Source organism: Schistocerca serialis, chromosome 3, assembly GCF_023864345.2.
Source record: "Schistocerca serialis cubense isolate TAMUIC-IGC-003099 chromosome 3, iqSchSeri2.2, whole genome shotgun sequence".
Taxonomy (NCBI): Eukaryota; Metazoa; Arthropoda; class Insecta; order Orthoptera; family Acrididae; genus Schistocerca; species Schistocerca serialis.
This window is the reverse complement of record NC_064640.1, coordinates 436,879,434-436,893,318: the sequence shown is the minus strand read 5'-3', so window position 1 is coordinate 436,893,318 and position 13,885 is coordinate 436,879,434.

Genomic DNA, 13,885 nt, shown 5'->3' with positions numbered 1-13,885 from the left:
AATTATTTCCAAAATGACGAATATTAATTATTCCTACTTAATCCTATTAATAAAATATAAACATCTTTCATAAATTGTGGTTTGACAATAGACAATAGAAATATACAGGTCTTACATAACCCTCCACTGGGTTTCTTTAAAATTTTCCTACGTCGTTAAGTTATTTGGGCTTGACGTAAAGAGAAAATTTGATTATAGAAATGTGTAGTAATAAGTAAGTTAATGATAGAATATTTCTTTCAACAAAGCACATACATATACTGTCATAAGAATTTGTTCTCCTAAGTCTAACAAAGAGAATATTCAAAAGAGTATACATCAAAATATACAAATAATATGAGTCAGTAAGTTGGAAGTGTACATCAGGTAGTAAAAGTTATTTATATCTCTAATAGTAATGAATGGGAAAAAATTAGAACATAGTTTATGTTTCATTATAAATTTGTTTCACTGGTAAAATTGGCATCTATTAGTACCATATTCAATGAAGGAAAAAAAATGGAATTGGATAACATGGTCAAAGCACTGGCAACTGTCTGTGAATGCACTTTTATTGAAAGAGCCACCTATATAGCCTTCCTCTTTAACATACTCCATATTACATATTTGTCGCCTTTCTCCAAACCTATCAACATTTCTATCATTACCATTATGTCTAGTCCTTTTCACCACCTTCAGAACGCCATCTCTGGACCTGAGATGTGGCGAACATCAGTTTCCCGACCGGTTGTCACGCAATTGCACTTCGCGTGAATTTCCCCCATCAAATCTGTATTCTTTACTTGGGTCCTGTTCATGGAAGTTATCACTCCCGTTCGTTCTCCGGCCATTCTGCTCATTCCAGCTTCTATCTCCCTGAGAGTTCCTTTAATTTCTCTCTCGATTACTATTTTGGTGATGATTATATAGATTCCCATTTTGATAACAACCACCCAGTTTGCTCTGTGGTTTGAACTTCAAAGCCCTCTCTAATTTTTCTACAAATTCTAGAAATTCGTTGACGGAATCACATGGACTATGGACAAGATCCCACTGCAAATTTTCGGTTAATCGCTTTTTTAACGTGACGATTTCCGTTAAAACCTCCAACGGATGTTTCACATTCATAAGCTTGCCAAGTTCGCGGATGCAAAAATCTCTCATCGTCCCATTACTGTACCTGTAACTCGGCTCGTTTAAAAAATTAATTCTGGATCCGTGTCTGTTTTGCCTCGCTCCAAAATTTATTCAAAAAACACTTTTCGAGCTCTTCGTACGATTCACACAAACTACATATCATATTTGCCCAAGACTGTGGGTCTCCGCCCAAATGCTGTTTAACGTATTTTATTTTAGTTTCGCTTTGTCCGACACGCCGTGAACAAAAGCATCCCTACACGCAGCCAAGAAATTTACTGGATGATATCTTCCATCGTCTGTGTAGCAGTTCACCGATCCGGTATTTGCCCAAGGGATATTTATAACCATCGTGGCCTGTTGGGAGGTTAACGAATTTAAATCACATTTTATCTGTTGCATTTGTTTTTTAAATTCATTTTCACTAGTGATACTGGACTCTATTTTATCTTTAATTTTGCCCACTTCTTTCTCCCCCTCACCTACGCGATGTCCGCCCCGGTAGCTGAGTGGTCAGCGTGACAGACTTTCAATCCTAAGGGTCCGGGTTCGATTCCCGGCTGGGTCGGAAATTTTCTCCGCTCAGGGATTGGGTGTTGTGTTGTCCTAATCATCATTTCATCCCCATCGACACGCAGGTCGCCCAAGTGGCGTCAAATCGAAAGACCTGCACCAGGTGAACGGTCTACCCGACGGGAGGCCCTAGCCACACGACATTTCCATTTTTACCTACGCGATTGGCAATGTCGCTAACTGCTAAATTTATATCGCGTTTATGAGCATCTTGCTCTTTTATATATTCGCTTACCTTACCCCTATGTTCCGTCTGTATCTTATCCACTTTTTTCCCAAGGTCTTTTTCCACTGCTTCGATTTTAGATTTCACTATTACAACTTCATCTGTAATTTTCCCCATATTCACTCGGACACATTTTAATTAATCAAGGTTACCCATAATTTTTTTCAACTTCCTTTTTCATAGCAGAACCCATTTCAGTTCACATTGTAGTCATATCAGTCCAAATTGTATCCGTAACTGTTTGCAATGTGCCCATATCTGCTCTCAATCTACCCATATCTGTTCGAATTGTTCTGTTATTATTTGCCATTGTATTCATATTATTTCCCAATCCCTGGATCATTTGCATTAGCTGAGGCATCCTATCTCTCTTGCCTGAATTCCTACTTCAGGCTAACCGGCTCATTTCCATTTTCAGAATTACACATACTAGGTGGCTGTTTTATATTCGCGAGATCCATAAGTGGAGCTTGAACTTCAAAGTTAAACACTATCTCACTATTTATGCATGCAATTATCTGATCTGAGATGGTTCTCTGCCATGGTGATGCCGTCGGTTGTAGTGAAAGTCGACACTGAAGACTGCCCTGGAGTACTAGAAGACGCTGCCGTCGTACTGCTGTCGATCTACCTCCACTACTGGAGAAGTCACCTGATGTAACTGTAGCTGCTGCCGGTTACCGTGTGTTCCAACCATCTCCGATACCGCTGTCCGTTAAACTTATTTAGACTTTGAGCCCCCACACAAATTGCCTTTAACGTGATAGATTAGGACCTCTATCGATAGCATGTGTTAGTTGTGAAAATTACTGCGCAATTTCACTATTTCCAGAAACCTACATGAAGAAAAAACCGATCTCACACTGTGTTTTGTGAGAGGTTCACTCTACAGAACTCTCTACTTGTTTTGCAAAGATTTTTCACTTCGCATAGTACGCTGAGTGACAGAGAGCAAAGGAATTACCACTTTGCAGGACACAAATCCTGGACGAGCCCCAAATTGTGGGCTTTCAAAAAAATTAATAGTGACCCTCAACAATGTACCCTCAGACTCAGAGTTGAAACATAAAAAGTTTTGGCTGGTTTCGTTGTCTAGGGGGTGGGATACGAAGTTGCCGCATTACATGCCAAATACTGCTGAGTCTACAGTACACAATATGAATACACACATGAATCGAATGGCTGAATGTTCCTATCACTCGGTAATTGCGAATTTTGAATGTAACACAGAAATTTATAAATGAAAGATTGCAACTAAAGAAAATCTCCAGGTACCATTTTTAACGACTTTAAATGATGAGTACGACAGCAGAAGTACCTTTAAGCATGTCGTTTATTACTGCAAAACACTTATTGGTGTCGATGGTCCAGCAACTAAATACACGTTGAATAACAAGGAAACAATAGATTCCAACTTCACGTAATTAGTTATGAACAACAACATAGCTCGCGAGATATTCACTTCTAAATGCATACTACGTCTTCACCGCAGAAGCCACGGAAATCTCACAAATGCACAAGTCGCCACTACGAAATATTTCTATCTCCTGCGACCACGCACAAACTGTGCAACACTCTGCAAGTATTTCCTGCGGCCGTCTGTTGCGTCTTCCCGTCCAGCACTTCTCCTCATGTTCTGTGCGACCCCATGCTCCTCCTCCACTTTCATCCAGTCTCTCCATTGATTTTGGTACTCGCCTACCATAGTAACGAGCGCTGTGATGGGCTAGAGCGTTCTCGCCATGTCCCCAAGCCAACGCACACTCACATACATATTGAAACACATACAAAATACTGGATTTACATTTAAATAACTTGAAATTAAATAAATATTCCTACGGCTGGACCATAAACACGCTCTAACACATATTATTAAACACAAACAAATCAAATAAACGTATATCAAAGGAACAGAAACAAAAGTAGGTCAGTAGCCTAATGCCTCTGGGCTTTCTAAAACACAGTAAATATATCACCTATTTCTTCATGAACAGTATACCGTATATCGGATATAAAAAAGACATTGACAAATAAATATATTTATAAGCATGCTGCTACCATTTTTTCGTGTAACTGTGGAGTACTTACGGCCTGACGCGATCAATAGTAATCGGCCACTCTGACCTCCAATACGTCATGTACTATTTAATTTCCATGCCTGTAACTCATACCAATTTAGGTTTACACTTAGCTTTATAAAGACATGTCGCTCGACAAAATCGGATGAACCGTTTAGATTTTGGAAATTCGTTGCTGGGTGTTACTTGTATAATTTACAGTCAGATACTAAACTTTAAACTAATAAAGATATTGAAAATCTGATTACACAATCAGATTCGTCGTGGAAAAAAATGGTAATGTACACGTTTCTTTTTAAGGTATCATGATTCCTCTGCCTATTATTAATTTCTACATGAACTATGAAATGTCTGCCATTATTGTTTCACAAAGTCCGCCATCTTTGGCACTCCCAGAATACAAATCTCCTTCATCGACAAAAAGCACAGTCCTCCACACAGCATCAACATGGAATGCCCAGCCACGCAGTCGGCCTGGACCACACGCTTGTGCTACCCCCTTTGCTCCAGCTAATGTTCGGCACCCCGTGATTGCTGACAAGGCTCGGCTTGCCAAGTGGCCCGTGCGGCCACGCCAACTCCGGACTTCAGAATATTTTCAGGGAGCCACAACTCGCCCGTTACCTCATAAGCTGGGCACGATATTGTATTTGATCCATATTCCGCCAGAATTTCATGGTCAATCTTTGTGCAGTTTAAACGTTTTGCCCACCAGAATCGTACTGTCTCGAGTATTTCAACTTTGAAGAACGTTTTCAGTTGCCGCGCCATTTCACTTCCACACTGCGATATGCCTGTTATCCGTACCTCAGCAGAGCTGTGTCTGCAGGAAACCCAGAACAAGTACTCTCTTCTGATAATATTATGGAAATTGAATGTGGAGGGGGGAGGAAGGAACTATTGATGACAGCTGCTTTGGGACTTTATGAAGAATCAGCAGTGACAAGTGAAAATGTGTGTTGACCAGGATTCGAAACCAGCACCTCCTTACTAGACAGTACGTTAACCACTGCGCCATCCAGACACAGTGTTTATCGCAATTGCAAGGACTATCTCAGTACGCCTCCTGGCCAACCCAAACTCCCACACAGTGCCATCTATCAGCAGTCCCTGTCTATGTCTGCAATGCTCCCTCCTTTGAGATTACCGCAGTAGGTCGAACGTAATAGTGCACTGAAGGCCGTGGATTCATTGCCCACCTAGGAGAATCAGTTATACAAATGTATGGTGTCTGTTCTTTGGGACATGTCCAAACGAACAGACACCACACATTCATATAATTCTTTGGGACATGTCCAAAGGAACACACGCCACACATTCATATAACCCTTCTGGTAATGTCCCACTCTTGTTGCACAATGGTTTTAGGAAGGGACGACAAGTGTAACTTACTTTCTGAAGTCCCTACGTATTCCATCTCTCTACAATCTTCTTTCTCTGCACCATCACTCTCACTCTCTTTTACATGTCTCAATACATTGAAATGTTCAGCATTTATTGTCCATTGGATTCGAACCTGCGACCGTAGCGGTCGCGCGGTTCCAGACTGAAGCGCCTAAAACCGCTCGGCAACACTGGCCGGCGCCAAATAGTTACATCAGCCTCTGTCTCTGTATATTTTCTCTCCCGTGAGGAACTATCAACAGCTCTATTATTCTTTCTGATTAAGTACAGGATGTTCTTAATTAAAACTCCAGTTTCAAAACGCTGTAGAAAGAGAACCACTACACAGAATGACATCAAATTTGAACAGCCAGCCGGCCACAGTGGCCGAGTGGTTCTAGGCGCTTCAGTCTGGAACCTAGTTAGGTTTAAGTAGTTCTAAGTTCTAGGGGACTGATGACCGCAGAAGTTAAGTCCCATAGTTCTCAGAGCCATTTGAACCATTTTGCAGCAGTCGGTCCACACAGGTGGTTATTTTGAACATAACCTCTTTACTGGTCAGACTCCACATAACTGGTGTATGCATTTGTGTTGTTCTTCAGCGTGCGCTACCACAGGTATTGCACAAGTATCGGTGCGGGAACTTTACAAAATACGATATCTCGTAAACGACTCGCACTAGAATTCTGCAGCAAACACCACTGACGTTCTGATTTACCCTACTTTTAGTTTGTTAATGTCAATGGGCATTATTCCATTTAAAAAGTTGTGTATTTGCACAAGAAATGCACTTTCTAAGGCTTATTACAATCTGTTGATTGACTAACAATACGAGCCCCTGACGACCAACCCATTCTGTGAAAACCGCGCATCAGTAGCAATTTCTATTTCCGAAATATTTGCGATGCAACTTTGAGGTGATTCACCCTGTATAAATGTTTTAGGAGACAATCTGAGCTGCCCTCTTCGACAGCTCGCAGATGATGGCACCGCTTAGTGTATGGTATAGTCATCAGAGGGCCAATGCAAATTGTAAAAGATTTAGAAGATGGTGCGAAAAGTGGAAATGGTCCTTAAACAATAAAAAGGGGAGGTACTGCCAAAAGTACTACATAAAAAAAGTCCGTTAAATTTAGGATACACGACAATTCATATAAATTTAAAGGTTGCTGATTCAGTTAAATGCCTATGAACAACTTAAATTGGAACCATCACACAGAAAATGTTGTGGGAAAGGCGAACCAAAGACTGCGTTTTATTGGCAGAATACTAAGAAAGTGCTTCAGATTTTCTAAAGAGACCGCCTACGCTTGTCCATCCTCTTCTGGTGTATTGCTGCGCTGTATGGTATCCTTACCAGATACCACTCACGGAAGGTGGTGAAAAGGTTCAGAGAAGGGCAGCTCGTCCTGTATTATCGTGAAATAAGGGACAGCGTGTCGTGCATATGATATGCGAGTTGGGGTGCCTATCATTAAAGCAAAGGCGTTTTTCGATGAGGTGAGGTCTTTTCACGAAATTAAAACCCCCAACCTTCTCCTCCAAATACGACAATGTTTCGTTAACTTTCACCTACATAGGGATAAATGCTCGTCGTAATAAAATAAGAGAAATCAGAGCTCGCATGGAAAGATTTTGGCGTTCATTTTCCCCACGTGCAGTTCGGCATTGTAACGGTCGAGAAATACTCCGAAAGTGGTTGTATGGTCCCAGTGCGAAGCACTTAAGTGTAAACCCTGAGATGTACGAGGGCCTTTCAATTAGTAAAGCTACACATTTCTTTCTCGGCCTATAACGGTTGAAAAATGCGTAATTTGTTGTGGGACATAGTGGAATATTCCCACGTCAGCCCCTATAGTTTCATGAAGTTCCGATAGGTGGCGGCACTATACGTGGCCTTCAAAAAAGTCTATATAGTTCTACATAGACCCTGCCTTCAAAATTACGTCTGTAATGGAGGTGCGTTCCAAGCAGAGAGCTGTCACTGAGTTTCTTTTCGTGGAAAACCAGAGCATCGCAGATATTCATAGGCGCTTGTGGAATGTGCAGGGAGACCTGGCAGTGAACAAAAACACGATGAGTCGTTGAACGAGGCGCCTGTCATCATAGTTGCAAGGTCGCGCAAACACATCAGATGTCGCGCGTGTCAAACAAACACAGCTGTGACTCCTGCGATGTTGAAACAAGGGGACACACTCATTCGAGGGGATCGACGTACCTCAGTCAAAAACCTCGCTGCTCAACTGGACATCTCTGTTGGTAGTGCTGTCACAATCGTCCACCAGTTGGGATACTCAAAGGTGTGTGACTGCTGGGTTCCTCGCCACCTAACAGAACTAGAAAGAGCGGCGAAGGACCATCTGTGCAGAATTGCTAGAGCACTCCGAGGTTGATGGTGACAATTTTTTGTCGAACATCGCCGCACGCGATGAAACATGGGTTCATCACTTCGAACCGGAGACAAAATGTCAATCCATAGAGTGGCGCCACACCACCGTTCCTGCTAAGAAAAAGTTCAAAGCCGCACCCTCAGCCGGTAAAGTTATAGTGACGGTCTGCTGGGACTCTGAAGGGGTTATTTCGTTTGACGTCCTGTCTCGTGATGCACCGATGAGTTCTGAAGTGTATTGTGCTACCCTCAGCGAACTGAAGAAACAACTTCAGCGTGTTCGTTACCATAAAATGCAAACAAACTTCTTCTCCATGACAACGCAAGACCTCACACAAGTCTGCGCACCCGACAACGGGACCCTACAAAACTTCATTGGACTGTTCTTCCTCGTCCACCCTATAGCAAGATCTCGCACCTCCCGATTTCCATGTGTTTGGCGCAATGAAAGATGCACTCCGCGGGAAACAGTACGTGGATGATGGGGAGGTTACTGATGCAGCAAGACGTTAATTCCGACATCGACCAGCAGATTGGTACCGTCAGGCATACAGGCCCTGCCAGCAAGGTGGCGTAAGACCGTCGCTTTGAACGGAGATTATGACAGTGTTTTGTAGCCAAAAGAACGAGGAGTAATATAGTGTATTGAAATCCTGAATCAAACCAACCTACTTCCAGAAAAAAAAAAATTTGCATTACTTATTGAAAGCCCCTCGTATGTGTAGATCATATGAAGTAGAAATGTAAAAGCATGTCCTAACGTGCTTTGATGTTGTCAGAAACTACTACATCAGGTACGAGAGAATTCGAGAGCCGGCGTACCTCATCGTCCCGGAAGTGACGCTTTGACAACAACAGCTATCGCGGCCTGTGCTCCGTACGCATACTTCTAGATATTTTATGGAAGTAACTGCTTCCAGTGATTTTTTTGCAGTTGTCTGATGATACAATAATGGATCTTACTGTCTATGGATACGCAACAGGTTACAGTTCTTTACGATGAGTATCAATTGCCACTCCCTGCACCAAGCGTCTATCCTCTGCTGATCTTCCTGTATTTCGCTACAGTTTTCTAGCATTGCAACTTCTCTGTATAAAACAGCATCATCCGCAAAAAGCCTCAAGGAACTTCCGACATTGTCTACTATGTCAATTTCGTGTATTATGAAAAGTAATGGACCTATAATACGCCGTTGGTGTACGCCCGAAGCTACTTTTATGTCTGAAGACTTCTCTCCGTTGAGAATAACGTGCTGTGTTCTGTTTGCTAGAAACTCTTCAGTCCAATCACACATCTACTCTGATAATCAGTACACTCTTGTTTTGTTCAATAGGTGGCAATGCGGAACTGTATTTCTCGCCTTATGGGTCTCGCTGACGAACAGATTCGAATTGGGTTTCACACGATCGTCGGATCCCATATTGATTCCTGCAGAGCAGATATTCGTTCTCCAGAAATGTCATAATACGCGAGCATAAAAAATGTGCGTCTATTCAACTGGAAATTTACGCAAGTGACTGTACGTAATGCTATCCCTGAAACGTGGGGTGACTGACAAGTAACTGAAGCTGACTGAATAAACATTACTCAATGAAAGCGCAGCGATGATTGTACTCATATACATTCAACTATGTTCTATCGTATCTCAGCGCAGACTGAATGGGTTTGGGCACAGCGCCTGTTAAAAAGACGCGTGTGGGACAGTTATCACAAAATTTAAAAATACAGAGTTATTACATTTCAATACACGCATAAAATACAGAAACGATAGTTAATACATATTTACATTAGAGCATGAAGTTAATTTCTTTAGCTGTGGGTACCGTACTCTTTTAATGGCATAAGTACAAGGTTCTGTTTTATGTAGCGGAGTTTTGGAAGTAGAGTTTGATACCCTAAGGAATTTCTGGAAAAGCAAATTTTCCGTTTGAAATACTTCGTAAAACAACCCTCTTGTCTAGTAAAATTACACATTTTTGGAAACACAAACATCAAAGCTGTAATACTGTCACATTGCATTCTGAAAGGGACTACATTTCAAAACACGAACGTTCTAGAATTCTTAAGTACATTATGATTTAGAATGGCTATAACTCAGTAATCACACAGGTTTCAAGAAAGACAAAAGGGTTTTTTTGAAAGAAGAAGATGAGAGCTTTCATATAAGGCATGAACAAAGTATTATTAACAGGGTCTAATTTTTAACTGCACATAGTTCGCGTGTATCTTAAATTTTGAATATTTCTTTATGTGAATTGTTTCTACATGGACTAGTTTTCTGCTGCATGTAAATTATATACTGTATAATAAAGTTAACAAAAACAGCTTGGAAAAGAATGAAGAGATACCATACATGTATTATGTACACAGTCTGCCCGAAAAGATCCGAGAATGGTTTCATTCCTGGCGTATAAGCGACGTCAGCGCAGTAACTTTGGTGGGCCCTTAAACTAACAACTGCAAACAACAGGTGCGCATTCGGCAACTGGCGATTATGTGTCTACATGTCGCAAATCGCATTGGAGCAACGTCTCCAAATCAAGTCTTCGAGATATCCTCCAGCATGTTTTGGAGAAGAGAGGTTTGTGCGATGTTTGCCCCGCACCTTGATTCTCGAACAAAGACAACGACACGGGGATATTTGCCGCGACTCGATTTCAAATTCAAAAATCGGACTGGTTTTTTTTCTGGAAAAAAATCATCACGGGTGACGAAACTTGACGTCACTAACACGAACCTACCACAAAACGACGAAGTGCATACATTCACATGAAGTGTCGATGCTTTGACGACATACCGATATTAAAGCCAATGTGACGCGCGAGTAGAATAATACTCCAATAAGTACTTTTCTGACAGTTTCCCATGGTCGTATAAATGTTCTACGCGTTATACTCAAGTGAAGGGAGACTATGTAGAACACCTGACGTATTAAAATCTCCATCTTAACTTTTCTCTAATTTTTATTGATCCAGTCTCGAAACTGTTTAGACTGATGGGGCATGCAAAAGGGCGACGAAAAAATTGATTTTATTTTAGTACTGGTATGGTAGCCAGTAGAAATATTCCAACTTACTGTTTCAATAGCCTACATGCTGTTCAGCACTGCTGCAACCGAGGAAAAACTTAGTGACGAATACTAAATAGCTTCACCTGAAATAACTCACTGAAGCAGATGCATATCAGTTTTAGAAAATGTGAACGACTAGAAAAAGGGAGGAACGAAAAGGTAGTGCTTAACGTGCCACTGAAAAATAGATGCACGGAGACAGAGGACAAGGTTGGATTTGACAAGAGTGTCTAAGGAACCAGCCACAGAACCGTCCTGGCATTCGCGTGAAGTGATTTATGAAACCACAAAAAACCTAAATATCGATTGAAGAACACAGAAATCGCTCTTGGACAGCGGCATGATACACTGTGTGGGTGTCTCTTAAGAGGTTAAAGATTCTAGCAGTGAGACGAAGAGGCAATTTGTAGCCATGTGGTATGCTGCAGTGCTATCCAGTCTCAGTTACTCTTGACTAAGTTGAAAATGCTGAAAGCATGTTAAAGCATGCTGAAAGTATGGCGACTTCAATCTATCCTCGATATGCTGGAAAAATTATACGTTCAAATCTGGCGGCACGCATAAAACTTCATCCAAAATTGTACTGAATGCTTTCTCAGAAAATTACTTTGAACAATTAGTTCACGAGCCCACTCTAAGCGTAAATGGTTGCAAAAGCATACTTGACCTCTTAGCAACAAATAATCCTGGACAAATATGGACTATCATGACGGTTACAAGGATTAGCGACCACAAGGCAGTTGTTGCTAGACTGAATACCGTAACACCCTCAATTATCAAAAAGAAACGCAAAGTACATCTATTTAAAAAGGCTGATAAAAATGCTCTTAACGCCCTTTTAAGAGACAGTCTCCACTCCTTCCGTTCTGATCATGTAAGGGTAGAAAATATGTGGAACGATTTCAAAGAGATAGTATCGACGGCAATTGAGAGATATATACCACAAAAATTAAAAAATGATACTGATCCCCTATGGTACACAAAACGGGTCAGATCGCTGTTGGAGAAGCAACGAAAAAAGCATGCCAAGTTTAAAAGAAGGCAAAATCCCCAAAATTGGCAAAGTTTTGCCGAAGTTCGGAATAAAGCGCGTGCTTCAATGCGAGATGTTCATAATAATTTCCACAACGAAACTCTGTCTCGGAATATGACAGAAAACCCAAAGTGATTCTGGTCATACATAAAGCACACCAGTGGCAAGACGCAATCAATACCTTCACTGCGCGATAACAACGATGAAATCACTGATGACAGTGCCATAAAAGCAGAGTTATTAAACATGGTTTTCCGAAACTCCTTCACCAAAGAGGACGAAGTAAATATTCCTAAATTCCAATCAAGAACAACTGCCGAGATGAGAAACATAGAAGTAGATATACTCGGTGTAGCATAGTAGCTTAAATCGCTTAACAAAGGCAAGGCCTCCGGTCCAGATTGTAGACCAGTCGGGTTCCTTTCAGAGTATGCTGATACAATACCACCATATTTATCAATTATACACAACCTCTCGCTCACAGAAAGATCTGCACCTAAAGACTAGAAAATTGCTCAAGTCACACTAACACCCAAAAAGGGAAATAGGAGTAATCCGCTGAATTACAGGCCCATATCACTAACGTCCATTTGCAGGAGGGTTTTAGAACGTATACTGTGTTCAAACATTATGAAGTACCTCGAAGAAAACGATTTATTGACACATAGTCAGCACGGATCCAGAAAATATCGTTCTTGTGAAACTAAACTAGCTCTTTACAATCATGAAGTAATGCGTGTTGTCGACAGGGGATGTCAAATTGATTCCATATTTTTAGATTTCCAGAAGACTTACGACACAGTTCCTCTCAAGCGTCTTCTAACCAAACTGCGTGCCTGTGGAATATCGCCTCAGTTGTGCGATGAGGTTCGTGATTTCCTGGCAGAAATGCCACAGTTCATAGTAATAGACGGAAAGTCATCGAGTAAAACAAAAAGAACATCCGGCGCTCCAAAAGTAAGTGTTATACGACCTCTATTGTTCCTGATCTATATTAACGACATAGGAGACAATCTGAGTAGCCCTCTTAGATTCTTTGCAGATGATGCTGTCATTTACCGTCTTGTAAAGTCATCAGATGAGCAAACCGAATTGCAAAATGATTTAGATACATCTGTAAGGTACGAAAAGTGGCAATTGACCCTGATTAAAGAAAAGTGTGAAGTTATTCACATGAGTACTAAAATAAATCTGCTAAATTTCGATTACGCGATAAGTCACACAAACCTGAAAGCAGTAAATTCAACTAAATACTTAGGGATTACATTACAAATAACCTAAATTGGAACGATCACATGGACAGTGTTGTGGATAGAGCAAATCAGAGACTGTGATTCATTGGCAGAACACTTACAAGGTGCAACAGATCTACTAAAGAGACTGCTTACACTACGCTTGTCCGTCCTATTCTGGAGTACTGCTGTGGGGGCGGGATTCGCATAATATGGGCGTGACGGGTGAGATCGAAAAAGTTAAAAGAAGGGCAACTCGTTTTGTATTATCGCGAAATAGGGGACACAGTGTCACAGGCATGATACGTGTATTTGAGTGGCAATCATTAAAACAGAGGAGTTTTTCGTTGCGACGGGATCTTCTCATGAAATTTCAGTCACCAGTTTTCTCCTCCGATTGCGAAAACATTCTGTTGGCACCCACCTACATAGGGAGAAATGATCATCATAATAAAATGAGAGAAATCAGGACTCGCACAGAAAAATTTAATTGCTCGTTTTTCCCGCGCGCCTTTCGAGAGTGGAACGGTAGAGAGACAGCTTAAAGGTGGTTCATTGAATCCTCTGCTAGGCACTTTTTTGTGAATAGCAGAGTAATCACACAGATGTACATACATGTAGAAGCAAATGATAAGGAACATTCCGAGGTACAAAAGCCTCAAAAGAACTATTCTGGATCGGGGATAAAAGCTCCGTCTAGCCATTTATTTTTAGATCTGCCGCTGTATCTCTAAATCGTTTCAGAAACGTGCCGTTATGTTTCCATTAAATGATCAGGAACGAT